The sequence below is a fragment of the Carassius auratus genome, chromosome 25, assembly GCF_003368295.1.
Source record: "Carassius auratus strain Wakin chromosome 25, ASM336829v1, whole genome shotgun sequence".
Taxonomy (NCBI): Eukaryota; Metazoa; Chordata; class Actinopteri; order Cypriniformes; family Cyprinidae; genus Carassius; species Carassius auratus.
The window spans coordinates 16,289,298-16,314,123 of NC_039267.1; the positions used below are offsets into that span (position 1 = coordinate 16,289,298).

Below are 24,826 nucleotides of genomic sequence, written 5' to 3' on the forward strand. Positions count from 1 at the left end.
TTTTTTTGTTTTGTTTTTGCACACTGAACTGATGTGATCCAAATACATTTTTATTTAAGCAGATGTATCGTATGCATTTTTATCATAAATTGCATGCCTTACCTAATTTACAGGAGTTTTATATAAGGAGTTTTTGTCATTTTAGCCATATCGTAAATTTATAGTATTATTGTTCTAGCATGCAATTTAATTTATTATTGTTTCCTTTCAATTGAATTTTTCCTCCAACACAGATAGAAAAGATATTCCCATAACTCTGGGAAACTCTGAAATATAGATTAATAAAGAATTCATATAGTAGATGTTGAATAGTGTACTGACTGAGCAGAACAAAGAACAGAATGGAAGAGCACAGAATTTTGAGTATAGCAATACAAAAAGTATACAGCAAAACAGTAGATAGTATAGAGTAGTATAGAGTATAAAATAGAGAGTAGAGTATAGACCAGTATAAAGATTATAGAATATAAGAGTAGAGTGTACAGTGTATTATAAGAGTTGATTAGAAGGGAAATGTAGAGAGGAGAAGGACGTATGTTTACAAAAGGTTATAGAACAAAAACTATAGAACAGTAAACAAAAATAAGAATCCAGAATATGAAATAGAAGAGAACAGAAATACAGCATTGAATAGTAAAAGACGGTTATAAAATAAAATAAATGAGAATGTAGAATTGAAAGTCTTTGTAGAAAGCACAGTAAGGTTGAAAATAGAGCGCAGAATAGTAGAGAAGATTATAGAGAGTAGAATAGAGAGCTGTATCTCTTACTGGTGCAGAGAAAGGCATCTCTAGTGTTGATGGATTTGTTGCACTGCTGGCAGGGGATTGTGGGTACTGCCATGACCGCAGTGAAGAGATGCCCGTTTGAGGCTCTCTTCTCTTTGTCTTTGGCATCTCGCTCACGCTCCTTATTCTTGTCCTTCTCCTTTTCCTGCAAAATACAGGCCAAAAGGTGAATGAGTGAATCAGAGTGTAGATGTGTGACGTACAGTGATTTCAGACAGTCCAAGCTGTGCATTAGACTCAATTACAGTGAGGTCCCAGTCCAGATGGGAGATTCAATGGGAGCGGCGCACATCCATCATAAAACTCCCAGGGTCAGCAGATCACGGAGAAACCCCATCAGCTGCACAATCAATACTTTCATTCCTTGTCATCATTCATCTCCTGCTGCAGGGATGATACACACTCATGTATTCTCAAAATCTGTCTATCTTCAACATCACATTTACAGTATCCTCACTGTTCTCAACATTATATCTACCCATCTATCTACCCATGTGTCCAACCGTCCTCAATGTTAAAATCTATATCCATCTTTTCATCAGTCCTTTCATCACATTCTTACTACAGTATCTATCCACAAACTTACCCATCCATCTATCATCCACCCATCTTCCATCTATTCATACCACCTATTTATACATTTATCTACCATCAATCGATTTACCAATTTACCCATCCATCTACCTACATCCACCCATTGTACCTATCCATTTACTCATCCATCTTATCCATCCATCCATGTATCCCTACCATCTCTAAATGTATCTACCATCTATCTACTGCTCCATCAATCCATCTACCTACCACCAACCAACCATATACTTATCTATACATTTATATACCCATAACTCAATCTACCAACCATCTACCCATTATTCCATCCATCTACCTACCCAACCACCATCACCGATCTATGAATTTATATACTCAATCCATCTACATATACCCATCCTTCTATCTATCTACCTACCCCTTAACAATCCATCTACCAACATATAAACGTACCCATCCTGTAGCCATCTACACATCAAATACACTGTCCTTTTCCAATGTCTTTAACACTTTACTTGAAGTGTCAAAACCACAGTATGCTCACTACATCACTCCCTGAGAACAAAGATAGCTCAAGTGGAGAAACCTCAAATTGTGACCATATTCACATATCCACCCTGATTACAAAACCCTGTCTTATCTGCTGCAACAATTACATACCAAGATTGTGATCATGTGCAAGCCACAATGGGAATTTTTTTTTTTTTTATATATTGGCCACATTCAACTAAATGGATTAAAAGCTGTCTTATTAATTCTTAATATCCAATATATACTAAAAACAAGTAAAAGGCTGCTGTATATTCACTGAACTAGTATTCCAGTGAGTATGGATGGGTGGCTTAATGTCATAACATCAGAAAAAATTATTTGGCTACAAACAGTATAGGAAGATAGATAGTCAAAGTGCACTTCCCAAAAAAGTTTAAACATGGCTAAAAAGTAAAAACATGTCCAAACACAAACACAAGTGATTTACGTAATTCACGCCTTTCTCAACTGGAGCGAAAACAATGATCTCGGGAAGCAAAAAAAAAAGTTTCCAAGCCACTAGAATAACACATTGCACATGAAACCTCTAAAACATCAGAACATAACAGCAAACAAATGTCTATTTTCTATATATACGTGACGGGGAAAAAAATCGAACATCTGCTTCTTTGGTAACACAGTCTTACCTCAACCAGACCACCAGTATTCTTGATCTTCAGTGACCGACCCTGCGGTAAAAACCTACGACACAACGTAGACATCCCTGATGCAAGGTAGCCAGTGAGTGCACTGGCCTGAAGGTATGGCAGATGAGGTTAAAAGTCTGTCTGCACAAACACATAAGTTCCCATGACGGAGAGCAGGCGAGCCAGCCAGAGGAAGTGACTGCAGTTTCTTTCTGTCGTCTTTCACATTGGGCTCAACTTAAAGATACAGTTCACTTCCTTTTACCATAGACCCTCCCTAATACAAAAGGCAGCTTTCTGTTTGTGTTGTGACATTTAGCTGATTCAACACAGATCGAAATTCGAATCGACACTGCAGTTAATTCAGACCCGGCAATGTTACATCAAACAATGAAGATGCATGCATCCTGTTTATATCAATTGCCTAGTTACCAATATGACACTCTGTTAAAAAACAAAAAGCATGCGACAAATTAATGTGTAGGGTTTTTTTAGGTCAAAATATGTGTATAAAATCCTAAATAACCATATTTAAATCCACAAACCATATATGGTGGCCCAGCTGATTTATGTGGACATCAAATAAATGTCATGACGGTTCTCCGAAACAGTGAAGTCATAGATTTTAACATGTATTTGTTTCCACTGAATTGCATGAGCTGTAAAGCTTGGTGTTAGCTAGTATATTTAAACAGAGCCATGGAGAGACCACAGCTTGCTTCTACATCCTGTTGAACTTCCCTACCGCGAACCCTTGTACGACAGACAGAGTGTGCACACATTTGCCTGCACAAGAGCAAACTCTGCAAGCGCTCTAGCAACTTCAGATAGTGCGGGGGTTGCTGAGAGCTTTCACACCATCAGCAACCTCGTCATCAACAGGAACCACAGGAAGAAAACCTCAGAGTTAAATAGCAGGTGCATGGTGCTGCATCAAAGAACACCATTAGATCAGCATGATATGTGGCAAACTAAAACGATAACATTTGTTTCCACTAATAAGGTCTGAGATGGTTAAAATAAGCTTTGAAGGAAATGTGTTGGTTTTCGAGCGGAAGAATTCTAGATTGACTACAGCTGAAACACATATACATATATAGTAAAGTAAAATGTATACCAACCTTGTTCTTTTTGCTCATCTTGCTCTTGAGGTAACTGAAGGTCCTGCTTACTTTGGTTCCTCCAACTTTTCCCTCACTGTCACTTCCGCAACGGCCCCGGATCCTCCTCTGATATACTGAATGAGACAAAAGAGGAAAACGGCAAAATATAAAACTGGTCCTGCATCCTAATTTGCATACTATCAATTTTTAACAGTATTTAAAATCAGAATAAGTGTGCCTGAAATCATAGCATGTTGAAATTGTCCATCTCGTCACCTATCCATACCAATAAAACTGACAAAAACGCTAAAAAAAAATATTAATATTATGGCCTATTAACTTGATAAATATTAAAAATAAATAAATAAATGCTTGGACTTTAACATAACCAGTTACCATGTGATGCAGGGGTCGTACCTGTACTCTAAAGATCCTGATGTACCTGGGGAATGAGAGAAAAAACACTGATTAAACCAAAAGTACATTGGAGACAAGACTACGACTAACAAAATGACATAAACGAGACCACAGAACAACAACTGACATTCTTAATCACTTTTCAATGAGCCCCAGGAGTTTTGTACTTGTACAAAAAGAAATTACACAAGAAGTTTTATGGCGTGCATACATTCTAAAGGCACAGCCCTGCAGAGAACAAAGGCAATTCTTCAAGCAAAATGCCACATTTGTACAACACTCAAAAAAACTTAAAGAAAAATATTGCACTGCAACCACAAAAGCTTAACTCTGAGAGATTAAATGATTGCTGATGTTTTGCAAGGACTGGAGAAACAGGCTCATATTGTATTTATTTATTTGTTGTCTTGTATAATAAATGATTATGCTGTGTTTGTACAATAGTTTTATATATACACAAACACACACACACACACACACACACACACCAATGTCAGATGAGTTTGTCTTATATATTTTAGATATGTTTTAAAAAAGTTATATTAAACCAACAAAATGCAACAAACTTTGAAACATTTTTATTAGTTCCAGTGCTGCGTAGTTACTGCATTTAGCCTTTAGGGGCAGTATAACTTACTCTGTATAATAAGCTTGAAAAAGACAAAGTATATTAACCTTAATCTATATTTAAAAAAAAAAAATACACTTTATTTTGTCAAATGATCCTGGAACTAAATTAGACTAAAATTTCAGATACCGATTTGTAATGCTTTCTTTTTACAATTTAAAACGAGCCCTAAGCAGCTGTGAAATCTATAAGCAATGCTATGAAAAGTGTTTATGTGGATCTAAATGACTTTGAAAGACATGGAAAAAATGGAGCCAATGGAAAGGAACTATACAGACGTGGCAATGTTTCATTTGGGAGACCCACTATCCATTCGTCCCAATAATCCACAGGAATGAATGACTTGAGCAAAAGTATGCGTCAAATACAATATTTCTGTCAGATGAGGGTCTGAGAAGACTTTTGCAAACACACACGTCTGCTATACCGTACATAAGCAACACTGTGTTACAGTGGCTGTAACAAACCTCAGTACTCAAGTGTGCAATGTACTTTGAAATATCTGTGCCATTAAACCAAATGCATTATGATTCAGGAAGCAAGTAATAACGTTATTAATTCAACTAGTCTTAAAGGGTTATTTCACCCAAAAATTTTAATTTTCTCCATGTTCTACTTACCCTCGAAGCATCCTAGGTGTATGTGACTTTTCTCTTCAAAATAATCCAATCGTAATTATATTAAAAATCGTAATTGATTTTCCAAGCCTTTCACTGGGGGTAAGTGGGTGTTTGTTGTCAACAGTTCAGAAGACGTGAAATAAAGTGTGCACATCTGTAATAAAACATCCCTGACATGGCTCCAGGGGATGAATAAAGTCCCCTGTAGCAAATCCATGTGTTTTTGTCAAATAAATATCCAGATTTCAAACATAGTAAACACTTTTTTTCTAACATCAGATGACTGCGTAAGATGAGCAGGCGGAAGATGGAAGACGAAACAAAGTTTCCTTACTTTAGCAAAGGAAAACCAGTCTCCTCTTGGCTTATTTCGGAATCCTCTGATGTTTTTCTTTACAAATCCTCATTTTGTGCTTCTAATTCGTGACCGGCGCTTTGTTTTGTTCTCTCTCCGCTCGTCACTAACCATGCAGCGCTGACGAACTACGACATCCGCCTGCACGTCTTCCGGTTTCCAACAGTCAGCAGAAGTGAGAAAGAAAAGTGTTTATTTCGTTTGAAATCCTGATATTTATTTTACAAAAACACATTGATTTCCCTTAGGGGGCCTTTATTCACCCCTCGGAGCCATGTCAGGGATGTTTTATGTTTTGCACACTTTATTTCACTTCTTCTGAACTGTTGACAACAAACACCTGGTAACCCCCATTGAAAGACTAGGAAGAGCAAGGACAGTTTTTAATATAACTTTGTTTGGATTATTCTGAAAGAAGAAAGTCACATACACTTTGTGTATACAGGATGCTTCGAGGGTGAGTAGAATTTAAGATATAGAATAGATTTAGAATTATAGAATAGATTTTCAGTTTTGGGTGAACTAACCCTTTAACTTACTCAGAAAGATTCTCCTCAAAGTTCTGTTGATGGTACATTAAATGCATCAGCAGACAACATGCATATCATACATAAGTTCATTAAGTTATTGCATAGAGAATTTTAAAAGCCATTTCATTATTTTGGCACCATTTGTTTAATTTTGTATTAACCGATAAGTAAAGTAAGATAAATCCAACTAGATAAAACACTTCAGATCAATAAATAGCAAAATTGTCATAAGACTCGACACATGGGACAGTAAAATTAAAATAAGAAATATATATATATTAAATAAAATTAATGAAAAGTAGTTTTAGGAATAATTTCAATGAGCCGATCTGATCAATAACTTAGTGACACAAGGGAGGTAGGGGGACACACTTCATATTAAGCAGGGGTCGGGCAGGGTCCACGCCAGGCATTGTGGGATATTCTTTTACTTACTGACTGCCTCCTCCTCATCACTGGATGAAGAGCCAATAGAAAAGAGTGTTTTAGATTTGGGGAGCATGGGCGAGATGCTGAAGGAGAAGGAGATTCGTCGCTTGGGTCGCGGCCGTCCGATTGCTGGTGGGTCCCATGATCACATGAGCAAAAAAGATCAAAGCAGGCATTATAATAAAACTGGGCAGTAAATGTCCACTCCCTTAAAGTGACACCACAGAGAAAGGGAACCATGGGAGATCCACATCTGATAAGTTGAAGAATACCAACAATCCCAGACGATACAGGATATTTTTGGAGTATAGAGATCCCAGGACACGAAATCGGGTGTTAGATATGATTGATAGCTGAGTAGTCAGTGGGTAATTTATGACTGAACATCTCAACTCCTTATCTTACCACAAGAGACCAGCAGAGAAAAAAAAACTCTGAGCTCTGCAACATCTGTTCTAAAAGCAATTTTGAAGCTTCTAAAATAGTTTTGCTTAAATGTGTGAAATGTGTTGCTTGCACAGTGCTGCAGAACTCAGAGTGGCCCAATGAGACACAGGAGAGAAAACTGTAGAGGTGTTTAAACTCACCATCCACATCCTTTTGACTGATGGCCAACATAGAGACAGACTTGGTGAGAAAGGTTTGTGAAGGTGGGACACATCTTTGTCCAGATTGGATGGACTTCTGAAAGCAGCAAACAAATCAATTATTTAGGGTAATTAATGGCAATAGAATTGAGACTAAGTGGAAAATCTGCAGATGCAACTCTAATCATCACATTCAGCAGAATTCAGGTGATGTGTGGTGACAGGTGCATATATAGTCTGTAATATAATGTCTGTGAGTGTTGCAAAACCAATCAGATTTTAGGGCTGGAACTATCTATTTTTAAATAGAACTTCACCTGACTGTCCAAACTGCTGCAGTCACCCAGATCTGATTCCTGTTCCTCTTCTGTCAGGGACACAAGTGAGCCTCTCTCTTCTCTGTCCAGCTTCGACGGACAGTTCGGTTCCTGGCTGGCCTCCTCCATGCACTGATTAAGGCTTTTCCTTCCTTCCTTCTCTGCTACAAGTCCTTCCAGGCTGTAACTGTGGAAAGAAGCATATTTGATGTGTTTCAGTGTTTGTTTGTTTTTTTTTAGTTGAGATGGTGACTACATTGCACACACACCGAATCACCAAAGACCTTTTACATTGCTGTGTGTGACATTCAAATACATGCAAGATAAAGCTAGACGCAAATCCATTCAGATTCACATGCACAAGAATCAAATAACAACGAGCAAAAGTCTACTAGTAAATAACGACAATACAAGCTTGACCTCATTCTGTGAAAGTGAAAAGTTTACTGACTCACACTATAAAACCAGCCTTTTGCATTTCCTCAAAGCAAAATCATTCAAGCTATGCCACAGAAACGGTTCGCAATTTTCCACATGGTAAAAAAACTAAAACAAAGCATCTCACAGTGGACAAAACAAGTGTTTGAATACTAAAAAAGTTAGAATGTCACTGAATTACATATCAAACCGAATAGCATATATTTTTTAAGAAAAGCAATCAAGCCAAGCAGTTCAATAAAAGTTATTGGTTAGTTTTTAAATAAGAAAATCGACAGATATACAATTAAAACTAAAACTACTTATATTTGGATACTTCTGGTTGTCAAACATTATTAGTGTTGCATTATATGTTTTGCTTTCACATAGTTAACTTGAGGGAAAGGGACATCCTTTTTGAGATCACTTGGTTAAAATTAAATACAATAATTACTCAGAAAAGTGAAGTCCGTTCTGAAAAAAGCATGGTTTGCTTGCAGATGCTACTTGGTAGCATTACATGTAATGAAATTAAATTGAAGTGCCGCCTAAATATTTAAATACTTTTTGGGACGAGCATGTACAAACTATATGCTTATATATATATATAGTCTATTTATAAGAATACAACTATTTAAATCTACTTACATCTAATTGTTGAGAGCAGCTCAATACAAGTGTGATGTGTTCTGAAATTCTTTCTAACAGGAAACACTCAAAAAGAGTGACAATGTTATAAGAAAAAAACTTCTCACCTCTCATCAGGTTTTGAGATCCAGATCAGTATGTTAGTCATAGTTCACATTCATTAATTCTGTAGTTTAATCTACATGTCTAGCTAAACTTGTTCATTTAAGTGGCCTGTTAGTCTCTGTCTCAGACAATGAAATCAGCGGAAATGACTGCAACGGTGTTTGTGGTCTCAGATGTTTGTCCAGAGAGACGAGCAGACTAAAGCATAGAGAGGAAGTAGACTAAAACACATAATGTGCTATGAACACATACACACACCTCTGTCTAGAAAACACACTATTTGTGTGCTCCTATCAAGCAATTAATGCTGCATAATATCACAGAAAATGTAGACACTCTTTATCTTCCTTTACCTTCTTGCATTTATTTCATCATTTTCAGACCGCAGGGCAACTGAAGGACACCAGCTCATGCTTTATGGAGTGCGTAAGAATCAGGATGATGGATGGATGGATGGATATATAGATGGAAGAAGGAATGTGTATAAAGACAAAAGAGGAACTTGTTAGTACAAGATCTAAAAGAGGCCTTTGGACATTTAACCTTTACATATATTTATTGTATGGAACGACAAAATGCAAGCTTATTTTCTAGATAGTTGGCAGGGAAGCTGAAATAAAAATAAACACTATATATACACACAATAATAAAAATAAAAAAAAGAGTCAAACTCAATAAAATGACTGAAACTTTACATTTAAAGGAAAAAAATACATTCAAAATATAAATAAAAACTAAAAAAAAAAAACCTCACAGGTACTGTATTTACGGGCTGTTTTAGTGGGATCTGTTAGTGTTCGTTTTTTTACATGGGTTGTTCTGAAAGGATTTGGTGGAGCCCCTGATTGGAAAGAGTGAAAATGGATGCTGGTACCTTCTCCTATGACCCGCAGACCTGTGCTCCACTTCACCTCGAGCCGTACTGGAAAAAGTAATGGATGAATATGAGGAGGAGAAGATGATTGAACAGAAACAAATGAACCAAAATGAATATGAAAAGCTGATGAGATGATTGACAGCCCTAAGAATGTTTACTAGAATGAAGAATAAAACAAGGAAATGTTTTTTGTGTATATCAATAGCTGATAATTATTCATTGGAAATATTTATGAAATAATAACAGAAAAATTATATTTAAATAAACTGAATCATTTTATTATTAATACTTTCTAAAATAATTCATGCTAATTATAATAGCTCACACACACTCACATATACATACATTATATATACATACATTATATATATATATATATATATATATATAAATTATTGATTGCTAAGACTTTGTTATATATATATATATGTATATATAAATAATAAATGCACAAAACAAAGAATAAATAAATTGTAAAAACACACACACAACCATGATGTAAGCAAAGATGTTCCTCTTTTGTGTCTTAAGAGTATTAGAGGTCATCTGACTGTTTATTATAAGCAGGAACACAGTCCTGTGTGACCTAAATACAGCTCTTTCTCACAGAACAGCAGCCTGCTGACGAATCCCTCAGAGGAAGGGCCCTCACACTTCTGGGATTTCCCTTCACAAACACAGTCCTAATACAGACTGTAAATGATTCAGAGCTGTACACAAAGCTGAAGTAATGCCAAGATGATGGGACAAAAACCAAAACTGAGCGATTACAAGTATAAACTCAAATATAAAGCATATCTGATTGCATTATAAAGACAGCTGTGATGAATGATTAAACGGTGGGCGGTTTCTTTGGTAATAATGCTTGGATATTGTTATCAGATGATTCACAGGAAATGAAAATGTGGGGTGTCTGTCACATTTATGAGAAGAAAAAAAGCGACAAGACATGTATGCCAAGTTCGGAAACTCATACTTGAAATTTGTCTTCTGCTTTTAACCCAAGAGCACAAAACACACATACACATGCATTTGAAAACTAATTTTTACAAAATATATTTGTTTCTTTATATGTAGCGTTTCTCTTATTTATGACATTTAATGTGATATTTAAATTTAATGTGTTAAACGACATTAGCCTGCTATCTTAGCATGTTGTTTGCATGGCTTGTTTTAGTATGTTTTTATTCAATCCCTTAAACCTTCATTCTTAGAGGTAAAGATTACCTGCGTTGACTAATCTCACTCTCCCCCGCCGCATTTTTGCCTGGGCCCCAACTGTGCCTGCGGAAAGGGGACAGGGACCGTATGGAGGTACGTAAAATAGCCGACCGCTCCGGGACCTCGGTCAAGCGGTCCTTTTTCTCTTCCTCCTCCGTTTCTCCTGATGCTCCAGGAGATGTGGGCTTTTCCTGACAGGGGTCTGATGTAGGAGCTTCTGTGCTGGCCTGAGAGATGGCACTAGGGGTCCCGAGGCTGGAGGTTTCATCTGTGGAGGACGAGTAGGACGTGGACACACCGCTGGTGATTGTGACGCTGTCCTCAGCCTTTGATGGAGAAAGAAGAATAGAATTGGAAAGAGTTTGCAAAAACAAAATCACAGTTGATGTTGGGTGACAACTAGGAGGACTGGGATTTTGGACCAACTTTCCAAACTGACATCACAACCTGAAATCACACGTTGCTCCTGGTTAGGACAAGCACATGTGAATTCTGCAAATGACTGCTGATGACGTACCACCTTTACATCTGTAGTTAACATACAAGCAGACTACATTTTTTTCTTCTTTCTGCAAACCCCATGAAGTCTCCGAGTTCTTTCCATCCTTGTAAAGCTTGCATAACATAGAAACGCACAACTCTGACACTCATTTCCATTCACAGCAAGAGACCGCAGCCAAGCAGGGGTGTGGTGAGCTAACAGCTACATACATTACACTAACCGTAATAGATGACTTTATGAGCTTTGAAAGGAAAAACACACTTCCAGAACACAAGTCAAGCTTAGGTGAAGTGACTCTACCTGCTTGGATGAAACCGTAAGCAGGCTATTTTGTCATTCATAATGCTACCTTCACGTGCAATAGGAATTACTATAAATATGAGCATCCGATTTTAAATTTGTTTTTAAAGTTAACTTTTTGGAATTTTCATTGTGAAAGTACTGATACTATTAATACTACAAAACGTCATGGAATAAGTCCACAAGTACGCGATTTTTAGATACAACCATAGTAATAGCTAATTAGCCTGCTAGCCTAGCTACTAACAACCATGTTCCAAAAGTTAAAAAAAATTCATTCTTTCCAAAGGGTCATCTATTTTCTTTTTCTTTTTTTAAATACAGATCAACTATGAGTTTGTGATTCACCTCATAGCTGTTCAGTTTGGTTTAATGGCCAATTACTCTGTAACAAAGGCTTTCTTATTAAAAAATACGAATACTTTTGGAACCAAATCCACTGAAAAAGTGGGTGGTCACTGTTGTAGTCTACTTTTTGAGCCTCAACTATGGGCAGAAAAACACTTCCAACATATCAACTTAGGTTAGCAAGCATTCAGCATGAAATTTCACTTGGGTTAAGGGTATTCCGCATTTCAAAATAGGATTCGAATGAAAAATGGAGGGATGTTCATTGCTATCATCAAGAAAACAAAACATTACAGCTCACAAAAATTCTTTGTGACATGCTAGGAAACAAGTGTCAAAGTCAAAGTTAAACATCTTTAAATTAAAACAAGGAGTATAAGGGGTGGATGATTCCTCTGGGAACCTCTTAGGATGAAGCATGTCAGAGGATGAGGTCATAATTATGGCCTGGCTCAGTGATCTGCTCACGTCACATGACAAGACGTCAGTGAAACAAGATGATGTGTGTAGAGGAGCACCGCTGAAAATAAGACATATTACATAACGGCTTTTATTTGGCCGAAGCATTGGTTAAGAGACATGGAAACAAAACAAATAGCAACTCTGCTTCGAAAACAAACACAGAATTGGGTGATATGGGAAATGCAAGACAAATCTGCACCCACCTTATTATTAAAAACACTGTCCTCGCCCAAGTCCTGGCTAAACAGAGAGTCGCCATCGCTGGCAGACCCTCGCATAGTGCTCGCCGAGTCCTTGTGATGTACGCTCCTGAGTGAGGGGGGTGAAGGGGGGGTTTCTGAAAAGATAAAAGAATTAAAAAACATGAAAGAACTTAAGAGCAACAGAATTAAAAAAATAGACCAGAAAACAGACCAGACTCGACTCATGAACTCAGTCATTATACAGGGAGTCTGAAAGTGACGACTCATTTCAATCCACTGCATCTCTGCTCTGCAACTGTCGCAGACAGGATGTTGATGTCATGTACTTTAATAAATGATCTTGTTTGACTAGTCTTTTGTATTGACGGGAAGACATTCATTTAGTCTTTGGAGGAAGTATATGCCGTTTCCCATGTGACACAATGTGGGCACTATTTAGATTGGACACACACAGAAACACAGTCTGAGCAAAGAGGGCATCCTTTTTTTGTAGAGTGCTGGAAGATGTATAAAAGATGTTGTGTGTTTTGTTCTGGATGCAATTTTTTACCAACCACTAGACTGACGTGATGCAACGTTGTGTTGTTGATGTCAAATGCTACACATCAGATTACTTGGAACTTCAGTGTAATTTAATGCATCAGTTGAAAGAAGATAGAGAAATTTTGTAGATGCCCACATGGACATCCTCAAAAACCACTAACATTTGGGTTCCACTTGATATTCCAATGCAAAATGGGGGTTTTGAAGTAAAACCAGTTTAAAAGCATTGATTTGGTTACCTGAAATCACTGAAGTGGATTTCTTCTCCTCTAGTCCAGCATCTCGACTGGCATCAACTGGATAAAATGTCTCTGTCTCTCTGTGGATCTGCAATGACAAAATCAATAGAGTTTAGAGTGTCATTTAATATACAAAATAGAATATTTGATATGTCCTGATCGTAAAATATGTATACTCATAATATAAAATTCCTTGTTGAATGTTTAAAACCAATATAATCTAAACACAGAGTGAAATAATTTGAATATTTGTGCACAGATGATTTATATCATATCAAGTCCTTTAGTCGAGTCGTCACTTCCACCACAAACAAGGTACAAATCACATGTACTGTGTATATATATATATATATATATATATATATATATATATATATATATATATATATATATATATATATATATATATATATATATATAGTGCATCACTGCAAATAGAGCTGTTTTAATAGCATGTTAGCCATGAATTTAGCATTACCAAGAGAAGGATTCCAGCATTTTATTACAAAACTGTTTATAATGTCATTTTACCAACTGTCACTCTATCACACAATCAAATAAAATAATTAAATGGGGATATGGTGGAAATGACATTAGTCGGTTCAGTACAAAAGAAAAAAAAATGAGAAAAATCATTTAAAAAAATGTATCTTTCATCTGTTAAAGATCCTGCTAAACTCCAGCAGGACATACTAATGAATCAGGTGAAAGAGAATTTCCTCCGCTATCCAAACTCAGGACAAGTATGTCAATGGTTTTGTCTTGGACGGCTAAAGCATTTTCCCCCCGACCACAGAATTCACTTTTTTGATGAAGAAAGGCGCTCATGAACAGAAATATTAGCAGTGGTAAGAACATCTACCTCCTGAGAGTAACATGTGGTTGGAAACCCTAAAGGCTGTGATTTGGGGAAGGAAGGGTTTCTGGGGGCATGTGTGGGGCGATCAGAACAGACCTAAAGAGGAATGTGACCCATATATAAACATCACGGCCCACTTACGTTCGACACAGAGCAGCTGTGAACAGACCGTAAAGGGTTAGTTTGAGGCTACTGAGAGGACGAAGTGGTCACTATACACTTTTCATTTATCAAACTTAAGGCCTATGCATATATAATATAATGAATTTATAAAAATTCATACTTGGCTACACGTCCTTCCCTTTCATTTTGTGTATATATATATACTTTAACACTTTTGCCGCAGGTTTTTTTTTTCATGTCCGCGGGATGAGGCGAGCCAAATAACATGATTTTTAGACCTTGGAATGCGAATTTTACCAGAGGATCCCCACCAGAAAACATTTATTTTACTCTCCTTAATGCAGTTTTTTTTACCAGGGAATCGATTGCAATTGGGGTAGTTTTGAGTAGCAGTTGGGTGGATTTTGTTGCGAAAACCTAGCAACCCTGGTGGAGAGAGCACTGGTAATCCACTTCCCCCACCTACAATCCCTGCTGAACCTGAGACTCTAACCTGCGACCTTTGGGTTACAAATTTAGACTCTCTAACCTTTAGGCCATGATTTCCCCCAAATATAGTGTCGAAAATATACATTTTTTGGAAAAACCTGAAAAGGTGCTTTTTGAAAAGGTACATTTTAGTTAGTCTGATATCAAAGAAAAGCTACAACACCAGCTGTAAAGTAGAGAAGAAGATCAAAAGACCATGGAAATGAAGAACGTCCTGTGGCGGAAACAGAAGCTTAGAAACCTTCCTGCGCAGCTCATCTGTATGACTTTCATCAGCTCCATTCATGACTGATTACACCCACCCGCCACCCATCGTGAGCATGTGACACACGCTCAACTCCCACGCTTAGTGTTTACCCGCTGTGTGCACGCACGTGTGTCTGCTGGTCATAGGCTTCCTTTGTTTGGTCATTGGTGAGGGACACTGGTCTAGTGTGGCAAGCAAAAAGGGAGTAGGCTTTTTCCAATAGAGACGTCAACAGCTGCGGCCTTTTAACTCAGAAAGAGAGCGGGATAGAGGGAATGAAAAATAAATACTGGTAGGTTTGGTTGTGATACCCTGACCTGTTGTCATAATGTCAGAGCAGCAGGTTTGAATCTAGCCTGCAACATGCCCCAATTCAATTTACTCCAATTTTTCGCTTTTAATTTTCAGCCAAAAAAATAAAATAAATAAATAAATAAATAAACAAAGCAAAATAAATAAAAGCCCCACAAAAAAAAAAAAAATTCATTTAGACAACTAAGTGAAAAAAACCTATGACACAACTCAAACAATAAAAGAAACAAAATAGAAAAACTAAATCAAATTAAAAAATGCACACCCACAATAAAAACAGACAACTAAAACAACCCACTCGCCCCATAAAAAAACAAAAAAACAACAAAATGTAAACAATAAAATCAACAAACCAAACAAACAAAGCTCAAAAACTTAATGGACAACTACATAAAAACAACAAATAAACAGAAGCGAAATTAAACAAAACTAAAAACCCAGACAAAACTAAAAAAATGTAAGTCAGAAGAGACTAAGTGAAACTAAAAGGAACAACAACAAATAAACAGGTTGAAATTGTCAGGTGACTTAATTTAATTTCTTAGTTTTGTCAATATTATTTTAAAAGACAGAAAAAGATGAGGGGATGGATCAGTAAATTACAACAGCTGGATTCAACTCTGATCGTCTGCCTAAGTGCCACCACATAACATGCCAGGCCACATTTCTGATTGTTTTAATGATCACACACCCTCGTGGCATCAAAAATAGTAATTCAGGTCTGTAATATTTCACTGCTGTTCATGACAAAATGTCATTTCCAACCACAGTAGGTTCTGACAGGATCCAGACAGCACTGGGGAACTCGCACCAGCTGGATCTCAGACGAGAAGGCATGTTATGTTTCCTGATCCCAGAACAGATATCAACCTCAATCTGACAAAGAAACTCAAACAAAACCATACAAACACACAGAATGCACACTGTCCCCAATCCTTCAATCTCGGTTTTGAATGATAAACTTGTCTTCGAGTGGGAATGCAAATGAAAAGTCTCAAGTACAGAGCACTCAGTTTCAACAGATTAAACATTAGTTATCAATGCCTATCTGGATGCAAACTACCAAACACTCAAAAATGTTTTTGTGCGCACAAGTTCACAGAGAACCAGAAATCTAGCTGGGATACTGCTCTGATATTTTATGTTAAGTCTTACAGCTTTGTAATAGATGTAGCAGAAACACTTCCAAGCAGACAACGTTTCAACCAATAACGGAATGAGTCGTGAAAATCACTCCACAAATGTGGCACATTGAGCCAGTGTGCAGTAATGGAAAGCTGTAATGCCTCACACTGACCGAATGCTCCACTGAGAGCACTTACACGTAAACATGCCATAGAGAGGAAACGGTCAGCCAGAGTCCTGTTCTTTGATCATGACTCGTTTGAGGAATTTTATGAATACATGCTTTAAGGATAACTTACAAAGAACTAAACCAAGCATAATTAAAGGTTTGCCAGGCCAGATATGTTAATAGAGCAACAAACCCGACTGATCAACTAATATGGATCTGTTTATAATGATCAATGCTAATCTCAAAAACAAGGTGGCCGAAATAATGCTAGTGTATCTGTATGGCAGCCATTATAATTTTTTCCATAAGCAAAAGTGTTCAATAACTGGTTATTGAGAAAAAGGCAGGGCTCATGAAAGCACAGATGGAATCGTGAAATCCAGGCATAAAAACGGAATTTACTGTATCATGCAGAATGTCAGATTGTGACAAATTATGGATGGATAAATCAAACGTAGGTCAGTACACAAATCAAAACACAGTCTGAATTACTTAGCCGCAAGAATACAAAATTTGAGTAACACAGGTTGTGTGCATTTAATTTACTACACACACATACTGAAGCACGCAGTGTTTTCAGCCTCTGCTGCCTCAATATATGAACAGAAACAGAAAAAGTCGCTTCATGAGCATTTCTTCATGAGCATATGACTATATATATATATATATATATATTATAGACCGGGCAGAAATATTACTTCACGTCATGATAGTACTACTACTAATAAATGTGTTATTAAAACTTTTCTTTTAAAGGAATATTTAACAGAAACAAATTTAAATACACAACACATTATTTTGTTTCTTTTTTTTCTGAAATATTTTAATTCAAAATGTAATAAACCCCTTAAAATATAATCCAGGAAACTAAAGGAAAAACTAAATTACTAAAAATAAAACTGAATTTGAGAAAAAAATAATAATAATTATATATATATATATATATATATATATATATATATATATATATATATATATATATATATATATATATATATATATATATATATATATATATATTTATTTATTTAAAAATTAAATTTTTGGTAAATGTAAATTGCTGTTTCATGGTTTCAATTAATTATTCATGTTTTTTTATTAATACAATTTTATTTAATTTAACCATTAAAACACATTTTGGAAAAATTCAAATAATGAAAAAAAACTGAATTTGGAAAGAATAATACAAAAAAACAGATTTCATAGGGCCCTAGATTAGTAGTTGATTGGTCATGTGATAAAAATGCCGGCCGCCATAAGGCTACTAATGTCACTGGATTTATCTAAGACTAAATGTGCTTTATATTTTTGTTTTACATTCTGCTGGCCAAAAATCAGCCTGGACATATTTTTCATTTTATAACCATTACCAACAGGCCAACTACAATATTGTAGCAGATTTAAGTTTCTTTCAATTATAATAATATCTTCAAAATATGATTGTTTTTACTGTATTTTAAATCAAATAATGCAGCCTTTGTGAGCATAAAAGACTTTATGAAATCTTATCGACCTTAACTTTTAAACAGTAGTTTATTATTCTGAAACAGTCAACCCACATTCAGAAAATGAGACCCAGTTCTTTTTGGACAGGCATGTGTGTGAAAACACAAAAATATAGCACATAGCATATTATTATAGCACATATATTTATGTTTGGTGTGGCCTACCGGAAAAAGCCAGACATACTTATGTTATCACAACTCAAGGCAACCCAGGACTCTCCACTGCGATCCTGCCTGCAACAAGTGTACTTTCAGATAAAAACTAGTCAAATGACAACAACTTATATGCCTACACATAAAAAGCTCTGAATCAATATTAGTGCTGTCACAATATGACTCTCAAACTGTATCTCTACACTTAAAAACTCTCTCTATAAACACAACTCATACAGACAATACATGGTTTTTAGCACAAACAATCTTTCTGAATCTGTTTACTTGCATTGGGAACCTCTGGACGCAGCCGGACACAATGGGGCTTTGAAAACAAATGGGACAAAGAGCCCATTGCAGTGGATGATTTATGGCACAACAATGCAGACATGAAAAGTCATCAAGTAGCTCAAAGTGGCTTTATGATGTGTGTTCCAGCAAATCTGACGTTGGGTTTCTACATGCACGACTGAAAGTGAAGTATCAGAATGAGAAGACACACTAAATAAATGAACACAATGTTTGAAACCATGCATGTGTTTGGAGAGGAAAGGAATTACAACAAAAGGAGTGTTGTGCATGAGCACATGATGTAGGCTGTAAAAAGCCGCCATGCATTTCCCTCAGGCGTGGGGCTTTATTGTCTGTACGCCACTGGTGGCAAGTAAATGGGGCCATAATGGGGCTCTATACACAGAACAACACAACACTTCATGGACAAAACATGATCCTGATGGCCTCCATGTGACCTCTCTTGACATGCAACCCTATTTTGACAGTACTGACTTCCTATGAGAACCCATGTAACAAGAACAGGAAACTACCCAAAATTGCCTTTTCAAAACAATTTCCTTACCCTGGGGAATAACAGACACCTAGAACAGGTCAGGAGAAGCCGTTTGAACTTTAAAACTAGATTTTTATATTTTCTGAAGAAACTTTAAGGAATGGTTGCCTATGCAAAATTCTATGAGATAATAGTAAAGTGTTGTGGTGGTTGCTAAGGGAACAGTTTTCTTGTAATTTAGAAGTATTTATTTTTTTAACAGTTATGTAAATATACTTCTTCCTGTTTTATCATTTTCCTAACGTTAAGTATTTTGAGCAGACTCAAAAACACACACACATTCATATGAACTATATTAAAAGTATGAGTCTATCCAGTCTTGAACTGGTTATTTACTACTTTAAAATAATGTTTTTTTTTTTAACATTACTTTAAATCAATTTTGATTTGTTCAAACAATGTTTCATTCTTCAAACAGTGTTTCATTCTTCAAACAAAAAATTAAAAAATATTCAAAACATTAAGAATAATATGCTAGACAAAACAGATGCAATAAATTGATCAAAAGCAACAGTAAAGGCATTTTGTAATGTTACAAAACATTTCAAATAATAATTGTAATAATTCAACTTTATCAATAAAAACTATTCTTTTGAACATTCTATGCATCAAAGAATCCTGCAGAGCATCACATTTTCCATCAAATTATTAAGCAGTTCAACTGTTTTCAACATAACAATAATAATAATAAATTTGCTTGAGCAGGAATCAGCATATAAGAATAATTTCTGAAGGATCATGTGACAAAGGCGATGCTGAAAATTCATATTTCCATTCCAAAAATAAATACAATTTTAAAATACACTTAAATAGAAAACAGTTATTTTAAATTTTAATACAATACACAATATTACTGTTTTTACTGTATTTCATTACTTTATGTAAGGTAGAATTCTCGCAATTAACGATCAATTAATTATGACTTTTGACTCAAACTCCTAATTTGTTGTTTATTAATAGGTAGTAGGGTAGTTAAGTTTAGATATTGGGTAGGATTAGGGATTTAGAATATTTATAAGCACTTATACACAGCCAATACGTAAACAATAGGCATGCTAATAAGCAACTAATACTAATAATGAGAATTGGTCCCTATACTAAAGTGTTACCAATCTTACCTACCCCAAACTTTTGTATGGTAGTGTATGCATGCAAGGAAAGAAAGATTACATTTGTGGGAAAGTGTCTTTTAAGTGTTCTGGCTCTGATAGATGCAGCTGAAATCCAAACACAACCATGGTTCTAATCATGGAAAAGAAGATCGTTGAGATGCGCTATATTTAGAGATGACAGAACTTCCGAATGGCTTATGAAACAGAGCTGTAATCCACTGAGTGTGGAGTGAGACTGTCCACAGACTGCGGTCTGAGCCAGTCCTTCTGGACACATTCCACAGATATGACGAGCCTTGGAGACAGGAAAACCTATGACATGGCAGCGGGCACCAGAGGACGTTAATACAGTCTCTCAGATACAGTCTCAAAACAATCACATGCAACGTTCATACTGCAAAAACGCTTAACAGCTACCGACTTTGATTTAGCATGGACTCCTACCTGTTTCTAGCAGGTGGTTCTGGGTAAAACATCTGTGAAATGACTTAAACGAGGTGTTAAGTAGCCATTTGGCTTCTCGATCAATATTAAGGAGGTCCCAGTTGAAAGGAATATGCTGCAACGAAGGTTTGCGTCGTTTGGAAAGTGCTCCCTTGGGTGCTCTTTGAGACGGGTGCTGGACAACCTGTCTTTCTCAATCCTCACTTAGTGGTGAACCGGCACCTGTGGCCCAGTTTCTTAATTAAAAAATGGTTTAACAGCCCCTCTTTACTTCCCACCACAGATGCTAAATGAAGAGTGTATAGTAATATATCACCTCACAAATATAAGCATAATTATACCATCAAACAGTCTATAAATTCACAAGCAGCTAGAGTATTTTCAAGATGATGGAGAGCAGACGGAAGCAGAAGAAGTGAATGGAGATAAACAGGCTGTGACATGCACTGATACAGTACCAGACTAGCCACTAAATATACAACCTCCAACATACTGACGGCATTCCAGTCAGCGTCCCTACTGTTCCCACACACACACACACACACACACACACACACAATATCTAAATTAGGACACAGTACACTACTATTGTTTTAATAAGGCCTTTGTATTTCTAGATAAAGCTTAACATAAAGCTTCAGTATTTTTACGATGTAAATAATTTGATTTAAAGATCATTTTTGTCGTCAAAAGGAAATTGTGCAGAATTTTGTGGAAACTTTTGTGTCGACATGAAGTATATACACATTGCTTTAAAGCTTTAGATGAAAATATGGACAGAGGCATCTCAGGTTTCAACACTCGTTACACAATTACTTTATTTTTTCAAATAATTTTCCTTACTTATACATGTCCTCAAAAAGGACGTGGTCTCAAACTTCTTGGGACATTTTGTCTCTGCATCTGTATCTCTAAAGTGTCCATATGAAACTATCCACATTGCTTTGAAAACTAAAGAACAAATCAAAATCCTTGTGAACATGAAACCTGGACTGAGAAGTCTTCAAACTCCATCATGTCTAGAATAAAATGTCAAACCTAAGAGCCAGCGGACAACGGTGGCCAAAAGTTGAAAAGCAGGCCTCATCATTCCACATCCAAAACTGAACTCCACCCAAGCCAAGCAGCAGAGCTCCAGAGCCCTCTCTCTCACACACACACACACACACACCCCTTCGACTCAACGTGAGCGAGATCTCTTGCATCTCAACAACGCTCCCGGCAAACACTAATCAATGCAACGTGACGGCACAAGCAACAGTCAACAAGACAATCTGCAAAATTTATGGGCGAATCCCCCAAACAATGATTTTTAACAGACAAACTCAACACAACTACTTGGTTTTAGTTCTGTACCTTTATTAAAACCACGTCCACGGACCTCTCGCCCTTTGCGCACAGACTGTACTTTCGCCGGTGTCGCTCGTACATTTTTTCCAGGAGTGAAACGTCAAGGAGAAGAAGAAAGTGCTGTTATAGTCCAACATGAAGCCAGAGACTTGTAGAGTTCCCAGTCAAGCTTTGGGAGAAATGAGCAACTCTCTGCACATCTGCACCATGAACCAGCCCCGTTCTCACTCTCTCTCCCTCCCTTCTTCACACACTTCTTTCTCCCCTCCCTCCCGCTCTCCTTTTTCCTTCTGCACACTCCCTCTCTTTTTCTGTCACCGGCTTTCCTTCTGCTCTCACCGTTTTTATTTTATTTTTGTAACTGACTCACCATATTGCAGCTGATTTTTTTCCTTTCCCCCTTCTCTCTCTCAATGCTTCTCATCCCACCGTTTCCATCCTTCTCAATTTTCATATAAAGCTTCACGTCTTACCCAGTGAGCATCACTGTGTGGTTGAACTCTGATCGGTAAACTGTGACCAAAGAGGATGAGGTCGTCATATACATTCACTGATAAGACACATTTTCATCCTTCAAACAGTGGGCTGAGATTCCCAGACTCCACCTAGCATTGTGTGTGCTTTGAGCCATAAGATAAGGCTTTTTTTATCAGAGTTCACACTCTGTCAAAATGATTTTGTCATGATCAAACATAACACACCCTTGATCTATGCGGTTCACAAATTATAAGGTGCATTAAATCAGATTTAGCTTAGCACTGGATGCAACCCTGCATCTGTATAGATCCATCAATGGACTAACAGCTGGAGCCATGGCGAGAATGGTAAAAGGCCAGAGCACGGGCTGATGGGATTCACTGGAGTTGAATGTAAGGCGGTGCGAGGAACTCACAATTGAACTTTTGGGAAAGAAAATATCAATTCAAAAGCCAATTCAAATATAAATAATATTAAAACCACTATGTAACCACTGCACAATATATAATCGATAAAAAAAAAATGCTAAATTAAAATATTGCATTACTTAAAACTGGTAGCATTATGACAAGCCTGTTGTTGAACCAATGCGTGGCGAATTGCACTGTTTTTCCACACATGCTTGGGAGTTTCCATCCACCATACAGTATAATGAGGGTGTCACGGTGTGGGTATATATAATTTTATACAAAAACACACAAAACTGTCACACAGACACACCTTGTGCACAAAAAATACCTTCAATTAAAGTCTCATTCACTTTTCCATGTTTAGCATGAAGATCCTTACTTGTACTTAGGAGAAAGAGATATTCAGATGTCCTGACGCAGTCAATTTGATCTTTACTCTGTGTTTGCATGCATGCGTGTGATTATCCAGTGGAGGAGGGGATAAGAGAAACAAGGGCTCTTTGTGGGGATCCCAGTGCACGTAATCCCTACTTTTCACTCAAGACCACTCATCCAATCTACAGTTTACATTTTAAAGGAATAGTTGAACCCAAAATATATAACATTCTGTCATTATTTACTCACCCTCTTGTCTGTTCTATGAAATAAATGAATATCTTGAAACTCTTTCAAACATAATAAACAAAAACAAAGAAAAGCATCGTAAAATGAGTTGAGTGCAATGTTGAGAGTTTCTGAAGTCATGTGGTAACCTTTATGTGAATAATAAACTGAAATTTGGCATTAGTCATTAAAAATACTGAGGTTCATGAGAGAAGCAGTGATGTCCGAATCATGAATGAATCATTCCTTTGAGTCAGGTCTCTAAATGAATCAGTTGATCCAATTCACTAAACTAGTCTGAATGATTCATTCACAAGTCTGATTGAATTATCGAACTCAAAGTAATCAAGCTGGCAGTAAAGGGAAGTCTGTTTTCTAAATGTATGATAAAGGTGAATTTTTCACAAAAAGATCAACAACACACATTTCTGAGGTTTGTTTGACCTTTAAAATCAGTCAGCCATAAAACGGTATCTTACAATGTCAGAAGACATAAACATAGTTCAAATATAGTTATACGGCCATCTTTTATAATAAGTTTATGTGAAAATGCATTGAAAAGAGTGTCAAGCACTAAAATATAAATTTCTAAAATATAACATTTATTTTTTGTGTTCCACAGAAGAAAGCCGTATGGGTTTGGATCAACATGAGGGTGAGTAAATGACTTTTTGGAAGAACTAACGTTGGAAATAAGAGACAAAAACAAAACAAAGGATGATGGACAGAGGGGAAAAAAAGAGAAAGGATTTTCCATCAGTGGTGGAGCCAGCAAACAGATGCATGAATGGAAGGAGTGTGTGTGGATCTAGACCAGCCTCAGTGGTGTCTTCAACCCTCCCACTCCACCAAACACCAGCCCTTTGCTTTTCTTCAACATCACGCCATTCTTACACTTCACATTCCAGCACTTGAGAGGCAGCCTTGTCCCTTTTTCCAACACACTAGATGTTGGATTTGTGTGCGTGTTTGTGAGTGTGCGCGCTAAGGTCTCTGTTTCCCAGGGGCGGGCTTGTGTGGTTTATTAGTTTGGATGTTTAGTGAAAAAGGAACTCCTTTAAAGGGATTCCCACAATGCATCTGGCCTACTGCATGAGGACAGATGAAAAGAGGTGAAGAAGAAGGCTAAGTTAGGAGATATTAGGCAGCTCTCATGCTGCTAGTGGCATATTGAGACCACAGTCTATGCTTATTTGCCCTTGTCCCATTCTATAACACGTATGTAGACTACT

The 24,826-nt window shown here is 36.8% G+C and overlaps 1 protein-coding gene and 1 pseudogene across 1 annotated transcript in view; one reads left to right on the forward strand and one right to left on the reverse strand.

Annotated features, from left to right (window-relative positions):
- LOC113043514 (phospholipid-transporting ATPase ID-like) overlaps nucleotides 1-24,826 on the forward strand; it is a 260,088-nt gene that overhangs the window by 154,451 nt on the left and 80,811 nt on the right. The gene's annotated exons all lie outside the window — the stretch shown is intronic.
- Nucleotides 638-22,986, reverse strand: LOC113043521 (A-kinase anchor protein 13-like; annotated as a pseudogene).